At 48.8% G+C, this 20,867-nt stretch overlaps 2 long non-coding RNA genes across 2 annotated transcripts; both read right to left on the bottom strand.

Annotated features, from left to right (window-relative positions):
- Positions 1-15,941: 15,941 nt before the first annotated feature.
- LOC308640004 lies at positions 15,942-20,031 on the bottom strand. The gene is made up of 4 exons (XR_014020150.1): positions 20,010-20,031; positions 17,302-17,409; positions 16,337-16,381; positions 15,942-16,097 (listed from the first exon to the last, which is right to left on the bottom strand). It is a non-coding gene; the product is annotated as an uncharacterized lncRNA (long non-coding RNA).
- On the bottom strand, positions 17,416-19,661 carry LOC308640005. The gene is made up of 3 exons (XR_014020151.1): positions 19,307-19,661; positions 19,157-19,189; positions 17,416-19,083 (listed from the first exon to the last, which is right to left on the bottom strand). It is a non-coding gene; the product is annotated as an uncharacterized lncRNA (long non-coding RNA).
- Positions 20,032-20,867: the final 836 nt, after the last annotated feature.

The raw sequence follows: 20,867 nt of genomic DNA, 5'->3' as shown, positions 1-20,867 counted from the left end.
CCGGAATCCAGTTCCTGCCCTGCCCCCAAGATTCTAGTTCAGAAACTTGGAAGGGGTATGCACCTCTGCCTTGTAAGTAAATGCTGGTGACAAATTGCTCTTTGAGCCCCCAGCTGTGGGGAAGTGGACTTTTCTGATCATGGGGAGAGGGGAAAGTTGGTATTTTGTTCTGCAGGCAATGGGGAACCACAAAAAGTATTTGAGGAGGGCATAAGAAGTCATGTGGAGCCGTGCTTTACAAAAATGACCTGATGGCTCTGCTTTGTCCCCTGGCCTGGCGATGCCTTCCCCCTTATTTTGGCCCACAGGACTGATTTTGAACAAGGGAGATTTGTGACAAGCATCGCATGCTGCAGTTGTGGAGCGGCCCCGTTTTGCTTTCAGCCTTTTGCTGCCTCTCTGACAGCAGGCGGGCCATTAGGGGCTCCCTGCCCTTCTGCAATGGCTTGTTAGCACATTTAAGGCCTTTGTAGGAGGCTCTCCTCGGCTGTAATTGGGCCCTCACTCTGCTGCGCTTCCTGGCCATGGAGCTTGTTAGCTGTCAGGCAAGGCTGTGAATTGGTGGAATGGCCAGCGAAGCTCATTTTTAATAGGCAATCCTGCCATGGGAGCGCCCCATGGAAAAGACACCAATAACATGGGAGTGTGCCTTAGCGTGGGGGAGGAGAGAGGGATTAGGGCTCAACTTGGGAAGGGGGCAAGTTGACAAAATGGAGGTCTCACCCCTGGGGTTTCCACCGATCTCTGTCTCGTTCAGAATATATTAAGTCTATAGTGCTGGGTTTGCCTCGAATCCCCCGTTACCCCAAAGGAACAATGATAACTTCTTCCAGTTCTGTGACTCTTCCCATAGAATTTTTTCTTTTTTTAAGAAGAAGGCTTCTTTAGCAGTTTGTCGGTATGAGGTGGGTAACTGCACTGGAAGGAAATCAGCAATGGTGCAAGAATTAGAAAGCAGCTTATCCGCTGTCCAGTGGAGAAAAACCACATGTCCGCGGTCCTGGCCAGTTTACAGAGGAGGACATTGTGGAGACCCTGGCTCCTAGTTCTTGAATTTTAGGAGAGGATCCTATGTGTTTTCCCTTCTGCTTCCTTGCATGGCCATTGAAGTGACTCTAGGCTCCACAGAGCTGTCTTGGACCAGGGAGTTAAGTAAAAAGCATATTTGAGAATTTTTTTCCCCCAAGAAAATGGAGGAAATAGCCAGAAGAGAAAGAGGTTGGAGAGATTCTACATTCCTCAGGTTCACCAGTGACTCTGCAGACAGAGCTAGGATAGACGGTCAGAGACTGCAAAGCAGGACAGAGTGGTGAGGAGTAGGGGGGACACTCGGGTGTCGGGGAGGAAGGAGTGGGTGGAAGAATAAATATTCATGACCCGATTTTGCTTATACTTGCTATTCTCTGTGCAACCTTGCACCACTCTGTAGATCCATGTCTTAACCTTCTCTTCTGTGACTATGTAAGCTGGTTCATATGGAGGACATCACTCAGGGGTTCCTTATTGCATATTTTGTTGGGTTTGACCATTGAGGCACTGATAGAAGACTGGAAAAGAGGAGGAGAAAAAGGAGGAGGGATGATATGTGTTAAGGGGCAGTATCTCAGACCTTCTTTGCTTTGGGTCACAATTCTAGAAGTTTCTGGATCCTTTCAAGTCCTGTCTGGTGGTTCTTTTCAATGACTCTGGGGCTCTAGTCACCTTAGTCACCTTATTTCCTCCATTGTAACACCTCCCCACTGTGCCTGGACATTGGGTGCCTCATCATTTCTACTCACAGTGCTTGGATAAGTCCCTTCATTTGGGTCTCTTCCTTTGCATCTCTTCAGTTGAATCTTGTGTCTTGCTGGAACCTGACTGACAAGGTTTCTATTCTCAGGGCCATGCCATCTTGATCATAATTTTTGAAAAGACACAGGTGATATTTACAAGCATTTCTAACAAGAAAACCAGAGACTTGCTGAAGAATTTTGATGTGGGAAACATTTCCTCTGAGGCTAGAAGTATAATATAAGCAGTTAAGGCTGGAGTTGAGAAATAGCAGGTATGTGAGACGCTATGGGAAGGCTTGGCTGGGAGGGTTGCTGGGGAATATCCTCACCTGCCCTGGATGAAAATTTTGGAAAGTGAGTCATGTGAGGTCAGATGAATCAAAGATCCAGAGAGTTCTTGAGCCAGAGGGGTAGAAGATACGTTATCTGTGAGATGTGGTAGCATCTTCTTGGAAGAGGAAAAGAAGGTCAGAGATGGAGACCTCCTTTCTATCTGCTTTCTAAGTTGTGTGGCTGGACACTGGGGCACAGGATCCAGTGACAGTGACTCTGAAGGGTCCATTGGAAGATGCAGACCATGATCTAATGGATAAGGTAAACTTGATCTGGACCTTGGATTGAAGTTTATAAAAGAAGGTGCTGTTTCTTTAAGCGCCTTTCTTGTTTCTCATGGACACAAGATCAACCATATTCAAGAGGAAACCTTGTTGGCCCTTAATGTACTTCAACTTTTATTGTTAAAAAACCTTTTCTGTCCCTAAGTTACTCAATATTCCCTCGTTAGCTGTCTGCAATGAGGTGGAATAGGCTGGTTGTGATCGGTGACACCATCAGGGTAGTCTATTGGTTTATAGAATGAGTTGTATCTCGGCCAATGTGATGGAAAAGCAAATCTCTGAAAATGAATCCTAGTTCTCCATTAAGGTCTAGTATTAAGTCAGAGAGACGTGTCAGAGAGAGGATTTAATGATTGCTCAGATATGGATACAAGAGGGGGGGTAACAATATAATGTGGGGCACTGACAGACATTCCATAAACTACTCCAGAGTGCCCAGGGCCTGTGAGCACTGTTGTCTAAGGTCTTTGAGTGCCTTATAAACTATTTACTGTTCTCTTATCCTTTCATTAGAGCATGACATACCACCTCCACACAGACAAGGTGCACATATCTGAGCTGTAGAGCACACTTCACCAAAGAAGACAAGAATCAACATTTAGGGAAGGACGTTGGCAGAACCCATTACCCTGATAGATCCTTGAATCCTAGATTTGGAGCTCCTTTCTCATGAAGATGATTGCAAAGGATCAGCTGAGAAATGTCTTCACAGCACAACTTATTAGGAAGGTAGGAATCACTTTCAAAGCACGGTTACTAAGTCACATTACATTGACTTTCTCTAATAACTTGACACATGCTTTTTCAGTGACTCTTATATTAGGTGCTGGGAATATAATAGAGGAGACAATAAAGACATCTATCCACAGGGAATTTGTATTCTGAAAGACACTGATGAAAAATTGAATAGATATAAAGATAATGGCAGGTAATATTCAATGAAAAAAAGGGAAGCAAGAGGTACAGGTATTTTTGTTATTTTAAATGCAGTGGTGAGAGAAGTCACATCTGAGGGGATGATATTTGAGTAGTATATGTTCTCTCATATACAAAAGTATTTTGGGTAATGGGAGAAGCCAGGACAGAGAACCTGAGGTGGACCTACTTGATATGTTTGGGAAAGGGTAGGAAGGCATTGTGGTTAAAGCGGAGTGAGCAAAGGGTAGAGTGGGAGAAAAGTAAAGTCAGAGAGAATACAACTATTTCCTCTCTTGTGCCACTTAGCTTTTTAAATATTCACCATTAGTATTTCCCCCTTTTTCCTGGAAATCTCTTGATTCTGCATTGGCAACTTTCAGAGACATTGCTGGGCAGAAATAGTGTCTATTATAGCTGGGTTGTAACAACACCTTTCACCAGCAGTGGCCGCTAGTGCACTCAATGCCTACAGTTCTCTAATTTCCTCCATTTGAAATCCATCACACATTTGTTGAGGGCCTCCTAGGGCTCAGGGACCATGGAGGCTCCTTCTGGGTTTCAGCAGTAAGCCAGACACAGTCTAGTGGACTGTAAATTCAAGGTGCTGGTGAAGTGACCCATGGGATGGCCAATTTATGACTGATGAAACAAAAGAGCCCAGTGCTCACTCTGCTGTGGTTATGTTGTCAAGGGTCACTGCGGGCTCTAACATTCCATCTCCTCCTGAGCTTCCCAATCCAATCAAGGCCTTTCTGACACTTCAGCTCTGTGCCATAATGTTTATGGTTTAGGTCACCTGGAAAGAAGGAGTCTTGAGATTTTTCTGAGAAACAACAGAAAATAATAATCCTTCCTGCCTCTGCATTGTACTCTCTGAACCCCCAGCCAGTCTCCATCTTGCTCTATTCTTATCACAACCCTCAGAATTGGATATTATTAACCCCATTTTATAGTTGAGGAAGCTAGAGGTCAGAGGGGCAAAGTGATATTCCCAAATATTGTTTCATTGTTTACTCAGCGACTGCCTCTCACCCCAGTCCTGTCCTTTCATACTCTGCCAAGCTGGGGCTGAGACTGCAAAAGTCATTTTTATTTTGACAACTGGTTTCCCACTGGGTTTTGCCAATAGGGGGTGCTGAAGGGTTACTGGAAGCCAGGGGCTGGGAGAGGAGACAGATACCTTTTGCTCTTTGCAAGTGGCCTGGCTGGAGATCCCAGTCTCTTGGGAAGCTTGCTTGTATGGTGCGTTCACCCTTTGGCTCAATGGCCACAGATGCTGTGGGCTGGTTTTCCAGGCCTTGGGATCTTCTCCAAAGGATTTGTGGAGGGGATAGGGTGGAGGGGGTCTTCTTTCCTCCTTATGGCTGTCTGGAAAAGTACCGCTAATTCACTTGTTTTCTCAATTTGTGAAACCTCCTTGACTTGCCTGTGAAGAGCTCCTCAGAAACACCCTCCTCATTACAATGTTAAATTAAAATTTAGTAGACGAGGCACATAGCAGAATAAACTTTCAATTAAAATATACACACTGTGATGGTGAAGGGAAACTGGAGAGAGAACTCGCAGGCATCTTTGCGGTGAATGTGCTCGAGATTTAATTTTACTATGACATCTCCTTGGAATTACACTGCTAATTGATCACATTGTGTCTGTCTGTTATTTAAACTTTCAATAAAACGGAGATTAATGGAAGGTGTAATCCTCCTGGGCAGAACAAATATTCCCATTGCTCATGTCAGGTACAGAAATGGAAATGCTCTGCTAACAGCTTTTTGCATTCAATCTGCGAACATGAAGTTAATCATGAAAAATGCAGTGATTCTTTAATTGCTTGAATGAAATTTTTTTCTGCCTGCCCCATTTCTCACCCAAAATAGCTGCCCTTGTCAGGGAGAGTGAAGTGGCCCAGAGGCAGAGCCGGGCTTCAGAGCCTGGAGATGTGGGAGGGGCTGGCGATGAGGCGGGTGCCTGTATCCAAGGACATCGTCCATCACCCTTGTGAATTGGAGTAACTCTCAGATGGATTTGGAACTGGCAAGGGACAAAACCCAGCTACTATAGGAGACAAAGGCACCCCCCTACCAAATTATGATTTTGGCAAGCCTTGGGGAAAAAGGATTTTTCTCCTGGGACTTCTAGGTGGGTAGTAATATCTGCTGAATCTAGAAGCCACTAGAGAGAAACCTTCTAGTCCTCATATGGGTAGGAGGCAGGGTAATGTAGTAACTAAGAGCATTCCAACCCCACTCTTTCTGAATTGGTAACCTTGGACAAGTTAAGTTCACCATGCTTCAGTTTCCCTGTTGTAGTTGTGAATGATAATAGTCCCTGTCTCAAAGAGCTACTATGTCAACTCCAGAGGAAGGACTGACGCTCAGAGCCCTGATGCTTCCTTTTTGTCACTCAAATTTCATTTCCTCAAAGAAATTTCCCTGAACATGCAAGATGAATTAGCCTGTACTGACTAGCTGTTCAATCATCTTATTTTAATGCTCTGCATAATTTATCAGCAGTTAGTATTTTTCTTTTTCTTTCTCCCCACCTTCTCTCCTGTTCTTTCTTCCCTTCCTCTCCTTCCCTCCTTGCCTTCCTTCTCTCCCTTCTTTCACAATCTCCCCAACTGGAAAGCAAAAATCATAAGAGCAGTTGCTGGGCGACTCCTTAGCCCTCAGCATGAAGCAGTGCCTGGACATAGTAGGCCCTCGGCAGGGGAGGTTGGTGCACTTGTTTGCTTCTTTCTTTGGCTGACATTTAGCACTGTCTTCTCAGAACGTTGCAAGAGACTTTTGTGCTTCTAACTTTGCAAAGCACAGCTTCCTGACTGCCCTCCATGCCCCTCAGATATTTCATTTTTTTTTCCCTCAGATATTTCAGATGGAGGCTTTCCACTTTGAGCTTTCAGTCCATTCTACCCTTGACAAAGACTAACCAGGAGTATCTTAAATATTTTTGGGGAAAAAAAAAACCTTCATCTGACAGAGTCTCCTGTTTCAGGCTTCCCAAGTTTCCCACTTATCCAATGTCTCCGGTGGGGGCTTGTTTTCTCAATGATAATGTGTCTTACTGGAAACACTTCCCAAGAGGGCTGACAGCCCCACTTGAGACCAGGAACTCAACCAACCTGGTCTTTCCCAAAGGACATATTGAAAACTGATCTGCCTCTACCTAGTGGTATTCAGATAAAAGACAGAGAGGGGGCTGCAAAGAGATTGTTAGAAGCAGAGGTCCAAATCCATTCTCCTGGAATTTAAATTTGACTAAATGTGTGAAAAGGATCAAATTGAATGTAAAAATAACTCTAGCCAGAACCACAGGCATTTGAAATCTCAGGGAAAAAGGTCTATCAGCAGAAATATGTTTTCATCAGCTTTGCATAGCTGTGACCAAAAAACCTGACAAGAACAATTTAGAGAAAGAAAAGTTTATTTTGGTACACAGTTTCGGGGATCAGTCTATGGTCGGCCAGCTCCATGGCTCTGGGCTTGAGGTGGGTAGAACATAATGGCAGGGCCGGACATGGCAGCCAGGAAAGAGAGCTCTGCTCACCAGAGACAAAATATACACCCCAAGGGCAAACTCCTAAGCAACCCACTTTCTCCAGCCATTCCCTACCTGCCTACAGTTAATCCATATCAGTGGATGGATCCACTGATCAGGTCATACCTCTCAAAATCTAATCACTTCATCTCTTGAAATTCTTGCGTTGTCTCACACATGAGCTCTTGGGGGACACCTCACATGTAAACCATCATAACATGATGCATGTGGGCTAGTGGCAGGGCCTGGTTCATACCCCAGGGTACAGGACTGCCCAAGGACAGAGGAGACGTGGGTGGAGATGTTTTACACAGGAAGGTTCACAATCTACATGCACCCTTAAGCAGAAGTAAGTTGTTGGAAGCCAAAGAACTTCAAAAAACTATAATGCCCCTGAGAATTTTAATCTTCACATTCCCTAAACCACTCTTTCTTTTGAGAAATGACTTGCTTTTTAAAACCATATGGCAGGAGCACACTCAATGTATAATAAAATCCTTGCTTTTGGTGATTACGATGAAGCTGTTGCAATGTCAAAGGATGCCACCTGATGGATTGTGAAGACACAAGTGTCACAGTCAACAGTGGCTGCGAGTTTATTATTTTCCAACAATCTCTGAAGGCCTGAGATAGAATGAAGTAAATGCCATCAGTGTTCTTGGCTAGCTTATAGCTTGGAGAAGAAAGATGGAATGAGGAGGAGGGTGAGGAGGAAGAATGGGATAAAGAGAAGAAAATAATGTACAGAAGGAATAGAATAGAAACTATTTTTTCTTTTGATAAAAGTCATTATACTGTCAACAGAACCTGTTTGAAGCACAAACTGGTTTTTAACATTGAGATGCTCAACATGGAGAAGAGCCCACCATCTGCTAGAGCACCACCTCCTGGTACAATCTCCTTCGGAGCTGGAGGTGCCAACACTAACCTCCAGGAGCAGAGAGGAAGGAGGGGGCGGGCTGTAGAGAGGGCTAGGCTGCTGGGGGTGGAGCGGGGTGAACAGATTTGTTTACAGTAATTGAACTTGCATCTTCCAGACTCCCAGCCAGGATACACACACCTGGGAGTTTGTCCTTTAGGGGAAAAGAAATACACTAAGGGGTTCTTGCTAGGGAAGTTGGGTGGTTCTGAGCCAAGAACATCTCATCCGGGTATGTAGGACTCAACTCTTTGTAGCTCACCACCTGGTTCCCTGCTAGTCATGCTGTGCTTAAGAGGGCGCCTGCGAGTATGTCCGATTTTCTTATTTCACTCTTGCATTTGGAGAGAAATCAAGATTTACTAAACAATTGAAGAAATTCTCTAGCACAAAAGAGGGATCCCAAATAAACTGTAAAAAATTGTTAAAAAACAAAGGGAATCTTGAAAAATAAAACACCTCTACTGAGTATCCACAGAACTTCTGGAAAATATACTCATTAATCGTGAAGAGCATGCTATGGAAAAGTAATGACCAGGGAGAAAAGAAAGCACTTGGGCATCAGAAAGGCGTTGCCAAGTTCAAAAGAAGAGTAGGAAGATAAAATTGAAGAAATATTTTAGAGAATTGAATAAAAGGACAAATAGATAGGGAAAAGATAAGAGAAAGAAACAATGAGGATCACAGATAATAAATTAAAGAGGGTCAACATCTGAATAATTGGAACTTCAGAAACTGAAGAAAGAAAAACAGAGGAAAAAACATAGGATTATTTTCCTGGGAGGTGCAAGGTTCTTTTTTTTTTTTTTTAAATTTCGAGGAAGCTGAGAGCAAGAAATCCAGAAGACCACTGCGTGGTCACATTGCTGCAAATGTCAGGTCACCAACAAAAACTTAGAAGACTCCAGAGAGAGCTTAGGTCACTTTGCAACAAGGTTTAGATTAGCAATGACTTTCCCACCTGCAGAACTGGATGCTAGACAACAATAGAATAATGCCTTCAAAACTTAAAGAAAAATTATTTTAAAAATTATTAATCCATTAAAAGTTAATGAACCCATTAAATGTTAGCATGAATATTTTAATGAAGAATAACATTTTCAATCTCTGGGTTCATAGAAGACAGCCGGAGTCTTGCTTCTGCTTCAGAATTCCATCTGTTGTGATTTATTGTAGTGGTTGAGGAAAAGATTTGTAACCTAGAATTCTATACCCAGCCAAACTGAAATTAGAAGGTAGGAATAAAACATTTTTTTGGACATGCTGGGACTCTGAAATGTTATCTCCTTTGTCCAACTATTATTTAAGGGAAGCTAGTTAAGATTATGCTACTGTAAAACAAAGAAATAAACCAAAGACAAGGAAGGCTTGGGATTCAGGAGAGTCAAACTCCCCAAAATTAGTGTAGAGAAAGCCAGAGGGGTGTTTGTGCAAACTGTGTGAAAGAAGTCTTTGGGGAAAAAGGGATTTTGCACAATAGACAATGTTATAGAATATGTGATAAAAAATTGAAATACTTATTATAGAAATAGAGCACCACTGTAAACTTCAGGAAAAGCAAATACTCTGTAAGAAAAGGCAAGCACAATCCTATACTATTTGGTCACAGTAATGCAAACATTGCTTATTGTATTTCAGCATTTAGTTTCACCCTATAGACAAAACAATTTAAATCTTGTTACAGACAGAATGCAAATGTCATCAGTGTTAAAAATCCAAAAGTGAAAACACACTTGACAGAGATAGAAATATAGGAAGAAGGAGAAAAAGCTGAAGGGGAAGCCACCGGGGTTACTGAGGTCCTCGTCTTGGATAGGGGAAAGTATTTGATGGAATGAGAAATATTGTGCTAGTTTATTCCTCATATTTACAAAGGTAATCAAAAGGGGAACTCTAATTAGTACTAAAACCATACTGGGACAATGGGGAAGGGTGGAGAAAAGGGATCAAATCTAGAAATAAATTCTCATCCAATACAACAAAAAAGTCAATCTTGTAATAAATTGCTAAATCAAGAAGTAGAGGTGGAAGCCTGATGTTTTGTAATAGGGAGATAGATGCCATATCAGCTAAAAAGATGGAAGTGGGAAGAGGAAAGGCGGCAGATTGCTTTTATTAACTGTGTGTTTTAAAGTTAATTTTAAGGATGTCAAAGACAAGTGAAGAAATAGATTTGTGTGGTCCAGGTCACCAATATACATAATCAAATCCACTTATCTTGTCTTTGTCTTCTGTTTTTGATACTGAGGTGGGGCCGTTGGCGGGGGGGGGGGGGGATAGCAATCAAAATCTGGTCTGTTCTCTTCCAACCTACATATCCAATAAGGATCAGAACGCTCTAGGAGAGCCTTCAGGGATCTTGGAATGCAAATGAAGACCCACTCCTTTTCAAATAACATCCTTCTTTCATATTGAATTCTATCTCTGTAGGAGGATTGACAAATGTTCTCTATCATCAACTGCAACTTAATGTACTTTCAGTGGAGGGTGCTGGCAGTCAGGGTAGAGTGGGATAGAAGACAATGTTCCCTCTTAGAGCGACTTCAGTTGTGACCCTAATTCCCAAGGGGAGACTCGTAGGTATCTTGATACGTGACCTGTTACCACTGTGGTGAATGAATTGGAATAACAGTTCAGATGCTAAGGAAAAATCAGTTCATCACATCAAGCATGGGAATCAAGGGTGTTATTGGATTGTAGCTCTTGCTATTCAGAGGGGGAGACAGGCACAAAGAAGGCAACTATTAAGAGACCTCATTTAATCAGAAGAGGAAGAGCCTAAGTTGGGTGACTGACTGATATTGAGAATAACCACCTGGATATACCAAATGTACACAGGAGGCCCAGGAGTGGGGAGTATTAGGAAAATCCTCATAATTCTCTGCTTGAAGAAGGTCTCATTATTACCTTGTAGACAGCAGAGAATCCATCTAAGCTAAATTCGTTCATCATGGAGTTCACCCGACAATTCTTTCATCAGCATCAACTTAGTAAAAATTTGGGGAAGACAGTAGAGAGAGATTTCATGGTCCCATTTGCATCTCTCCAAGTGATAGTGTGTAGACTTCTGGGAGTTGATGTCTACAACTCCTGAATATGTGGGATTCTGACAGTTAATCCAATTCAAATGCCTGACTGTGGATTTCTGGGCCGAAAAACTAAGTTGGATGTTTGAAATGGGCATTGACCACATTTCATGGATGTTGAGAATCTTTTGAGCCACGTGACTACTTTAAGAAATTTCCCAGTCGTGTGGGTCTTTTTCTCCAGAACTTTGAAAACTAATTTCTCTAGCTTGCATAGGGTCTAGAATGTAGATACCTGACCTCACCTCTATATTAGGCCCACCTAAGGAGATCTGAAAGAGAATGATGGGAGGAGGAGGAGGTCCTGAGTGGAATTCCTGTTGCTGACAGAGGTCAGGGATAGTGTCTGCAAGGTGGGGGAGAGCTGGGGGGCTTCTTGGGGCAATAGTGCAGGATATCAGCAGGATAGTTCTGTGGTGTGGTTTTGGACATGGATCTAGATGTGTTAGACCCACACCTCAGTTCCCCCAATAGTTCAGACAGTAATGTGCTCACCCATAGGGAGCTCCTTTTCTGTTCAGTTAGATTATCTCTGTTACTTGCAGCCATGAATCCTGACCTTCACAGTATTACGATCTGATCAAGAGAATAACTGCCATTTGTTGATACCTGAACAGACACTTCTCAGAGGAGGATATACAATCAATCAACAAGTACATGAAAAAATGCTCACCGGGCTGGGGATGTGGCTCAAGCGGTAGCGCGCTCGCCTGGCATGCGTGCAGCCCGGGTTCGATCCTCAGCACCACATACCAACAAAGATGTTGTGTCCGCCGAGAACTAAAAAATAATAAATATTAAAAAATTCTCTTTCTCTCTCTCTCTCTCTCTCTCCTCTTAAAAAAAAAAAATAAAGTGTTGTGGAGAACAACAATTAAAAAAAAAATGCTCACCATCTCTAGCAGTCAGAGAAATGCAAATCAAAACCACCCTAAGATACCATCTCACTCCAGTAAGATTGGCAGCCACTATGAAGTCAAACAACAACAAGTGCTGGCGAGGATGTGGAGAAAAGGGTACTCTTGTACATTGCTGGTGGGACTGCAAATTGGTGCGGCCAATTTGGAAAGCAGTATGGAGATTCCTGGGAAAGCTGGGAATGGAACCACCATTTGACCCTGCTATTGCCCTTCTTGAACTATTCCCTGAAGACCTTAAAAGAGCATGCTACAGGGATACTACCACATCGATGTTCATAGCAGCACAATTCACAATAGCTAGACTGTGGAACCAACCCAGATGCCCTTCAATAGATGAATGGATAAAAAAAATGTGGCATCTACACACAATGGAGTACTATGCAGCAATAAAAAATGACAAAATCATAGAATTTGCAGGGAAATGGATGGCACTAGAGCAGATTATGCTTAGTGAAGCTAGCCAATCCCTAAAAAACAAATACCAAATGTCTTCTTTGATATAATGAGAGCAACTATGAACAGAGCAGGGAGGAAGAGCAGGAAGAAAAGATTAACATTAAACAGAGACATGAGATGGGAGGGAAAGGGAGAGAAAAGGGAAATTGCATGGAAATGAAGGGAGACCCTCATTGCTATATAAAATTACATATAAGAGGTTGTGAGGGGAATGGGAAAATAAACAAGGAGAGAAATGAATTACAGTAGATGGGGTAGAGAGAGAAGATGGGAGGGGAGGGGAGGGGGGATAGTAGGGGATAGGAAAGGTAGCAGAATACAACAATTACTAATAGGGCATTATGTAAAATTGTGGATGTGTAACCGACGTGATTCTGCAATCTGCATTTGGGGTAAAATTGGGAGTTCATAACCCACTTCAATCTAATGTATGAAATATGATATGTCAAGAGCTTTGTAATGTTGTGAACAACCAATAAAAAAATAAAATTAAAAAAAAAGAATAACTGCCAAATTATTCTGTCAGATGACAGCATATCTATCCATCAGAGGTATTGTCAATGTATGTACTTATGAACTTATTTATTTATTTTATACAGACATCCTTATATGATTTGGGGTAAGTAGGGAAACTGGTCTCTCAGAGATATGAATGAAGTTTCAACTCTGGTTTTAAACACAGCACTCCAAAGTTTGACATAATGACATTTTATTTGGTTTTCAGAGTGCTAGCTAACTTTGACTCTGAATTAAAATGGCAGAAACGTCTGACAATATAATTATGATTGTGCCTATCAGTCATCTTATATTGTACAAAAAGTAGATCTTTATTCCCCATTGAACTTGTGAAGTGTGGGTGGGTTTCGCTGCCAGCATGTGATGGTGAAGAATCTAAGGTTTGGATGTCTTAGAAAATATTTCCATTGTTATTTTTTAGTGTTATTTTTTGGGTGGTACTTTAAAATTTTTGGAAGAAATCCAATTTCTATATGAAAACACACTGGAAAACCTATGTACCCCAAATCACTTCAGGTCGAAATTTCTAGAAAGATTATTTTTAACTGTCAGAAATGACAAAAGAAGAGTTCAGACTCAAAGAGCATAACTTGGTGGGATTTTTCTTGTAGGAAGTCCAGCTTGAAAGAGACTCCAGAGAACACTTTTCTGGTATAAGACCAGAATTTTAAAGGAGTTGTGTGATCTAATACTCCCAAATTGGAAAATTACATCTGGGTTTGCCCAAATCCAAAGGCAAACCCCAACATCCTTAATTATACCAATAGGAAATAGCCTTCTAGGGCAGGATATCCCCCAGAAAGGGAATCAAATCCTCCTTAAGCTGCCCTAATACATGGTCATGGAGAAAAACTGACAAGGGCAATTTTCTCAGTGTGCAAAAATTGGCGCATCCATGGTGATTGACCAAGAAAGTCATCCTGTGGACAGATACCGGAATCTTTATTATCCCAGTGTAGCAAGATGTGGCTTACCTACTGGTTAGAAACTATGCTTGTTCTTTTGTTTCCATTTTCTCAACAGGTGTTTGTGTGTGTGTGTGTGTGTGTGTGTGTGTGTGTGTGTGTGCATGTGCTGTATCCTCCATCATTGTATATTGGTTGTGATGGGGTAGTTAAATGCATCATGTAGTAGTTGTGGGTTGTATGAGCATTAGGAACCACACTCAGATACAGTTGAGGGAAGTATACAATACTTGGGGACCCTGGACTTGGAACTTGCTACAGTAACTGGAAGTAACTTTGGGGTTGTCTTCCTTTGGCAAGTGTTTATGCATTTTTAATACATGTAGGACAATTACATTTTGTTAACTGGGCACTCAAAAATAATCTGTATAGGAAGAAGTGTGGTTGTGGTATATGCTCACATATGTGTCCATGCGTTGGGTATTCTAGGGCTAGAAGATAGGAGACTGTGATTGCTATAGTTTCTAACTACTTGACACAATCTTCCATATTTTTCCTTTGGTAAGAGATTTCACTTTTTCTTTGGAAAAGTGGTACTGCCTGATGCTTTGTTGTTTTTATGTGTTTAATTATAAAGTTGTTTAATCATAATGCCTAATTTTACTTTGACCACAGAAGTGAGACATGTGCCCAGGTCAGGAAAGTCAAGAGTAATCAATACCTTGGACTTCAGTGATAGACCTAAATTGGGCTCATCAGAGTGCTCACTGAGACTTTTCAGCTCATGGAGCAGATGATCTCTTTTCTACTGGGAGTGCTTGGTTTGGATGATATGAGTCCATAGCTGTCAGTGGCCAAATAGCCTGCCATGTTGAAAAAAACATACATTTTTAATATAATACTAGTGTTTTTTGAGCACCTGCAAGTATTTTTGAGTGTTGTGTCTTTATCGCATTTAATCTATATAATTCTATGAGGTAGGGTTTTAGAAATGAGGGTACTAAAGTACAGAAAGGTTAAATAATAAATTGCTCACATTATGGTGCAACGAGGATTCATATTCAGGCAGTCTGACTTTATAGGTGGAGGTTTTCTTTATAGCTATCCAGTTGTAGGTGGTTTGTTACAGTAATGCAAAATGGACTAGTACATGGCTCAGGACTCTAATGGATAAAGTAGATGGCATGCAAGAACAGACAGGTAGGGCTGGAGTTGTAGCTCAGTGTACAGTGCTTGCCTAGCACATGTGAGGCACTGGGTTTGATCCTCAGCACGCTGACGTCACGACCACGTGCTGAACCTGCTGACAGAGGCGTTTCCGGAGCCCCTAAGAGGCCACCTGCACCTCCATTCTGGGAGCTGGGCGCAAGGGACGCGTGAGCCGAGCTAGTGAGGGACACAGGAGGATGGGGTGGTGGGCAGAGCCACAGCAGGGCACCTGGAGCCACGGGCAGCCCCAGAGGACAGTTGGGCAGCACCCAGAGGCTGGCGCTTGCTGCGGCCTCCTCCTTGCTCGCGAGGGCGTCTCCCGCAGCCAGGCCCCGAGGGCTCCAGGGTCTCCTCGGCCTTGGAGGCTGTGGTCTAGCGGCTTTCCCGGCCAGGCCCCCGCGCCTGGGACAGGGTGGGGCCCAGGGACGTGCTGGGGTGGGGAGGACTGTGGGGCGTCCCTGCAGAGCTGAGCTCTGCCGTATCCCCAGAGGTCTCCCTGCAGGGAGGGAGAGGGCACTCAACATGGACAGGCCCCAACCTCTGGCGGTAGCCATGGCAACCTGCTGGGAGGGAGGCCTAGAAACCGACATCTCCCTGCGCAAGTGCAGGCCAGGGGTCTGGGAGGACGCGGGGCGGGCGTGGGCCTTGGACGGCCCACGCAGCCCGTCTGGGAGCCCTGTGGGACAGCTGTTTCTTAGGGCTGTCTCCTCGGGGGACACCTCGGGTTGGGGCTGGTGGGCTCTAAAGGCCTCGGAGGACCCTGGCACTCTGACCAGCCCAGCTAGCCGCCCGTCCTTCGCGGGCCCTTTCCCTGCACCTACCTCTGTGGGAGGTACTGTTTATTGAGGGACACCTGGTTTCCAGGTAAGGTGCAGAGTTGTTCTAGATATTTATTTTCCAAGCTTAGTTACAAAGCTGCTTTTTTAACATTTACTGAGGCTCAACAAAGTGAATCTTTGCAGGAAAGATTGGGGGATAAAAGAATCATGAGGAAGCGGTTGGTATCAGCCCAGCTCATTTCTCATTGTACCATGTCTGTTTCCAGCCCCCCCCCCGGACAAATAAAGTGAGTTTCAACCCCCCCCCCCTTACCAAGACAAGTTCCTTGGGTCTAGGGAGCGGTGAGCCAAGACTAGAGGCCAAGGAGGCCGGACTGTCCACGAGATCCCGACGGGCAGGGACACAGATGGGTGCCTTTCCACAGGGGGTGGTAGCTGGACTGGGGGGCTCTGAGGGCTGGTCCTGGGTTGGGGAGAAGCTGAGGTGAAATGGGAGTCCCCCTACTGCTCTGGGTCCACATGCACCTCGCAAAGCCACCTGTGCCTCGGGGTCACCGAGGTGGGTTGCCGCCTGCCTTTCCCACAGACAGAAGGGGCCAGGGAGACGGCGTCCCTTCCCAAACCACAGGAGCCCGGGCTCGAGGCCACGTGGCCGCCACCTGAGAGCTCTGTCCCCATCCCACAGAGGGGACCAGGACCCACCTCGTCCACCACCAGGTTGTAGTCACTCCTGTCCTCGTCGCTCTCCTGGGGGGGGAGTCATTCTGGTCACGCCCCTGCCTCCACGCCCCTGATCTCTCCCAAGATGGCACGCCAGTTGCGATGGCCCTGTCTAGGCCACCCGGCCCACATGCCAGGGCAGAGGGAAGGTGGCAGCGCCCTGAGGTCGCAGCCTCTCGGCCTCAGGCCCGTGCCCTTCCCGGCTCTCTCCAGGCAGGCCGTGTGGCCAGCTGTGTCACCCTCCTGGCCGCGGCCCTGCCCGCCCCAGGCTGCCCACATCTCCCCCGTCCTGCACACTGGGGCGGGTGGCTCAGACCCCCGGGGCTGCCGCTGGGCGACTTGTGGACACCCAGGAGGACCCCAGGTGCAACCTGTGGCCTGGAGGCCAGATCTGCTGGCAGCTGGGCCTCCTCTGACCTCCCGTGCCCAGGGCCACCTCGGGCCAGGCGTCACCCTGTGACTGAGTCACTCCCATGGCTGCCTCCTTCTTTAAATCAAGGAGCAGTAACAGGGACGGGGATGTGGGGAGGGGACGTGAGGGAGCAGACCACGCCCTGCAGAGGGAGGAGGCTGGCGGCCCTGGCAGGGAGCTGGAGGCCACGGGTCTGGGCAAGCTCACAGCAGGGTCCCAGGTCCCAGGGGGGCCGCGGAGGCCACTAGGACACCCGAGGTCTGAAGGAGAGATGGTTTCCCAAAGGCGTCTAGGGAGCAGGCGCAGGTGCCAGGGGCAGGGACGTGGCTGCATGGTCCAGAGGCTATGGAGGTAGAGCCACTGGTCAGGGCTGGCAGCATGGGGGCTGTCCTGACTGGCCCCATCCGGTGACCATCAGGGAGCTGTGGAAGGCTGTGGAGTGAGGGCAGTGGGCAGAGCTGGGCACCCGGGGGCCTGGCCAGGCACCATCTGGGCAGTGCGTGCCCACCCCAGTCCTCTGCCTGCCCCCACTCACATAAGGTCCCGACAGGTCCTTGTCTTCGGTTCTCTGCTTCCCGCTGCCACCAGGGCCACTGGGTCGCTCCTCCTCCACCAGACTCTCGGGGGGCGAGGGGGACGCCGTCTGTGGGGAGGAGACAGGGTCAGGGCCTCTCCCGCGTCTCCTGCTACGGCCGGGGGCCGGCCGTGCCGCTCCAGCTTCCATCGGAAAGTCGGGCCTCCAGGGCTGAGCTCGTGGGCAGGCACGGCGTGGGGACGGGGACCCAGGACCCTGGGTGGCCCCCAGCAGCTCTCACATCCCGGGGCCTCCACATGCACAAGAGCACAGGCGGGGTTGCCTCCAACATCTGCAGCGCGGCCTGTGCCCTGCGAGGGCCTGGCACTGCTGCCCCGCGAGGGCTGGGCACGGCTGCACTCTATTGAAGGTGGCAGCCTGCGTGGGCCTGGACGTGGCTCTGCGGTGGAGCCCCAGCCGCGCCACGCAGACAGACCCAGCAGACACCACGGGACAGAAGGGTGGACACAGGGGTTACTGAAGCGGAAGACGCAAGACGCAATGTCGGGGGCCCGGGCCAGTGGCGCCTCGCCAGCCGTGTGACGGTGGCCAAGCCACTGAACCTCCTGAGCCTGCTTCCTCGTCGTAGATGGCTTCCCAGGCTTGCTGGGAGGGTGCAGGGACGTCACACTGAGGAGCGGGGGACAGCACTGCTGTGAGCCTTCTCAGCTCAACGACGGCCCTCAGCACCGCGGACATCGCGGGCTTGTCCTCTGGGGTGGTCCTGGGCCCCGCGGGAGCTGAGCAGCAGCCCTGGTCTCGACCCCCTCCAGGCCAGGAGCTCTCCCAGTGGTGACACCACACATGGCCCCAGACATGGGCTCAGCCTTCGCCCCCAGGACCACCCTGTCCCCGGCTCCCCAGGTGGCTGTGTGAGCACAAGGCAGACAGGTCCACAGCGGCCGGCACCGGCTCCAGGGTCAGCTCCGAGGTCCTCACGGCAGGCTGGACAGTGCCCACCAAGTTTCCTGTGCAGCGCGACCTCAGCGCGTCCACGTGGGGAAACAAGGCGTTGGCCACGGAGGGCATCGGTCAAGAGGCGCTCACGCTGGACCAGGGTGGGCCGATTCCCTGCCTGATGTCCCTACAAGGCCACCTGGGGCCCGGGGCTGGGCTCTGGGGAAGAGCTCTTGCCCTGCACAGGTGAGGCCCTGGGTTCGACGCTCAGCACCACGTGAAGGTAGATAAAGTTGCTGTGTCCACCCACAACCAAAACCAACCAGGCCGCCTGGTGGGCCCAGGGTGGCCACGGCCACCATCCCAGCTACCCAGGAGGCTGGGGCAGGACATCAAGTTCAAGACTGGCCTGGGCAACTCGGCGAGACCCTGTCTCAAAATAAAACAAAGAGGGAGGCCCTGGGCCCCCAGCTCCTCAGAGCTCCCAGCGTCCGGCCAGGAAGGCTTCCCAGGGACAGGCCCTGGGGACTCACGATGGCCCTGTGAAGATGTCCCCTGTGGCAGCGGGTTGAGGGCCTCCTGAGAGCTCTCCAGGTCCACAGGTGCATGAGCGAGGGGTCAGCTGCTCCCGTGGACATTGTGCCAAGGACACAAACCAGGAGCAGAACTGCACGGGGTCTCTCCAGTCCCCGTCCCGGGGCTTGGGTGTTTCCTGGCTCCCTGCTGTGTCCAGCACACCTCGGGCCCACGCCTGCCCACAGCCTGCCCATGCCCTGCCCATGGCCAGCCCACGCCTGCCCACACCTGCCCATGGCCAGCCTACCGCCTGCCCATGCCTGGCCAAGCCTGCCCACGGCTGCCCACACCCTGCCCACAGCCTGCCCACAGCTGCCCACACCCTGCCCATGCCAGCCCACACCCTGCCCACGCCTGCCCACAGCCTGCCCATGCCCTGCCCACGCCTGCCCACAGCCTGCCCACATCTGCCCACGCCCTGCCTACGGCCAGCCCACGCCTGCCCACAGCCTGCCTATGCCCTGCCCATGGCCTGCCCACGGCCTGCCCACGCCTGCCCACGGCCTGCCCAGGGCATTGGGGAGCAGAGCCCCGGGACCCAGGAGACCTCACAGAGGGAAGAAACCCAAAGGTGGGCGCTGAAGCTCCTTGAAGACAGGTTGAGAGACCACCGTCGGGATTCGTCGTGTTAAATAAAACATACGGTGGACGTCAACGTCGCCTGTTTCACTCTTTCACGCGCCCACTGGGAGACTAGAGTGGGCGCAAGACAGCAGGGCGGTCACGCACACCTGGGGACCGCATCACGTTCCCTGGATCCGACGCTCGCCACTTGCACGAGACCCTCCAGGGAACAGTGTGGAGCAGGGAGTCCCCACCCCTTGAAGCCCCGCGCCTCTGGAACCTCAGCGACCCTGGGCTGCACCACCCCCGGCCACACCCAGCCCCTTCTATTTGGCTTTGAGACAGAAGCTTGCTGAGGAGCCCGGGCCAGCCCTGCACGTGCCCTCCTCCCGCCTCAGCCTCCCGAGTCGCTGGGGTGACAGTGTGGAGGGCTGGCTCACACCGTCTCCATCAGGAGGGGACGGAACAGGACCACGGTGAGCACTCGTCCCTTCGTGACCCTCAGGGTTGCAGAAGCTGGACAGACAGAGGCTGGGAGAGGTGTGCAGTGGGGAGGGGTCTCCTGAGGCCCACAGGCTCAGAGCTCCCCACCTGGGCCTGTGCACATGGCCCGCACCTGTGCCCTGACTTACCCGGCTTGGGGCTCTCTCCACTGGCAGGAGGCAGGGGGCAGAGAGAGAGAAAGAGAGGGAGAAGGAGAGAGAGAGGAGAGAGAGAGATGGGGGAGAGAGAGGGAGGGAGGGGGAGAGAGAGGAGAGGGAGAGGGAGTGGGGGAGAGAGGGGGGAGAGAGAGAGGAGAGGGAGAGGAGGGGGGAGAGGGGTGGAGAGAGGAGGGAGAGAGAGGGAGGGGGGACAGAGAGGAGAGGGAGAGAGAGGGATAGAGGGGGGGAGAGATAGGAGAGGGAGAGAGAAAAGGGAGAGAGAGGAGAGGGAGAGGGAGGGGGAGAGAGGGGGGAGAGAGAAAAGGGAGAGAGAGGAGAGGGAGGGGGGAGAGAGAGGGAGAGAGGGGGAGAGGGAGAGGAGGGGGGAGAGAGGGGTGGAGAGAGGAGGGAGAGAGAGGGAGGGGGACAGAGAGAGAGGAGAGGGAGAGAGAGAGGGATAGAGGGGGGGAGAGAGAGGAAAGGGAGAGAGAAAAGGGAGAGAGAGGAGAGGGAGAGGGAGGGGGGACAGAGAGGGAGAGAGGGGGGAGAGAGAGAGGAGAGGGAGAGGAGGGGGGAGAGAGGAGGGAGAGAGAGGGAGGGGGGACAGAGAGGAGAGGGAGAGAGAGGGATAGAGGGGGGGAGAGTGGAGAGGGAGAGAGAAAAGGGAGAGGAGAGGGAGAGGGAGGGGGAGAGAGGGGGAGAGAGAAAAGGGAGAGAGAGGAGAGGGAGAGGGAAAGGGAGGGGGAGAGAGAGGGAGAGAGGGGAGAGGGAGAGGAGAGGGAGAGGAGGGGGGAGAGAGGGGTGGAGAGAGGAGGGAGAGAGAGGGAGGGGGGACAGAGAGGAGAGGGA

Source organism: Spermophilus citellus (assembly GCF_964194105.1).
Source record: "Spermophilus citellus genome assembly, contig: SCAFFOLD_362, whole genome shotgun sequence".
Classification (NCBI taxonomy): Eukaryota; Metazoa; Chordata; class Mammalia; order Rodentia; family Sciuridae; genus Spermophilus; species Spermophilus citellus.
The sequence above is the reverse complement of the archived record's forward strand: the minus strand, read 5'-3'. Positions and strand labels throughout refer to the sequence as shown.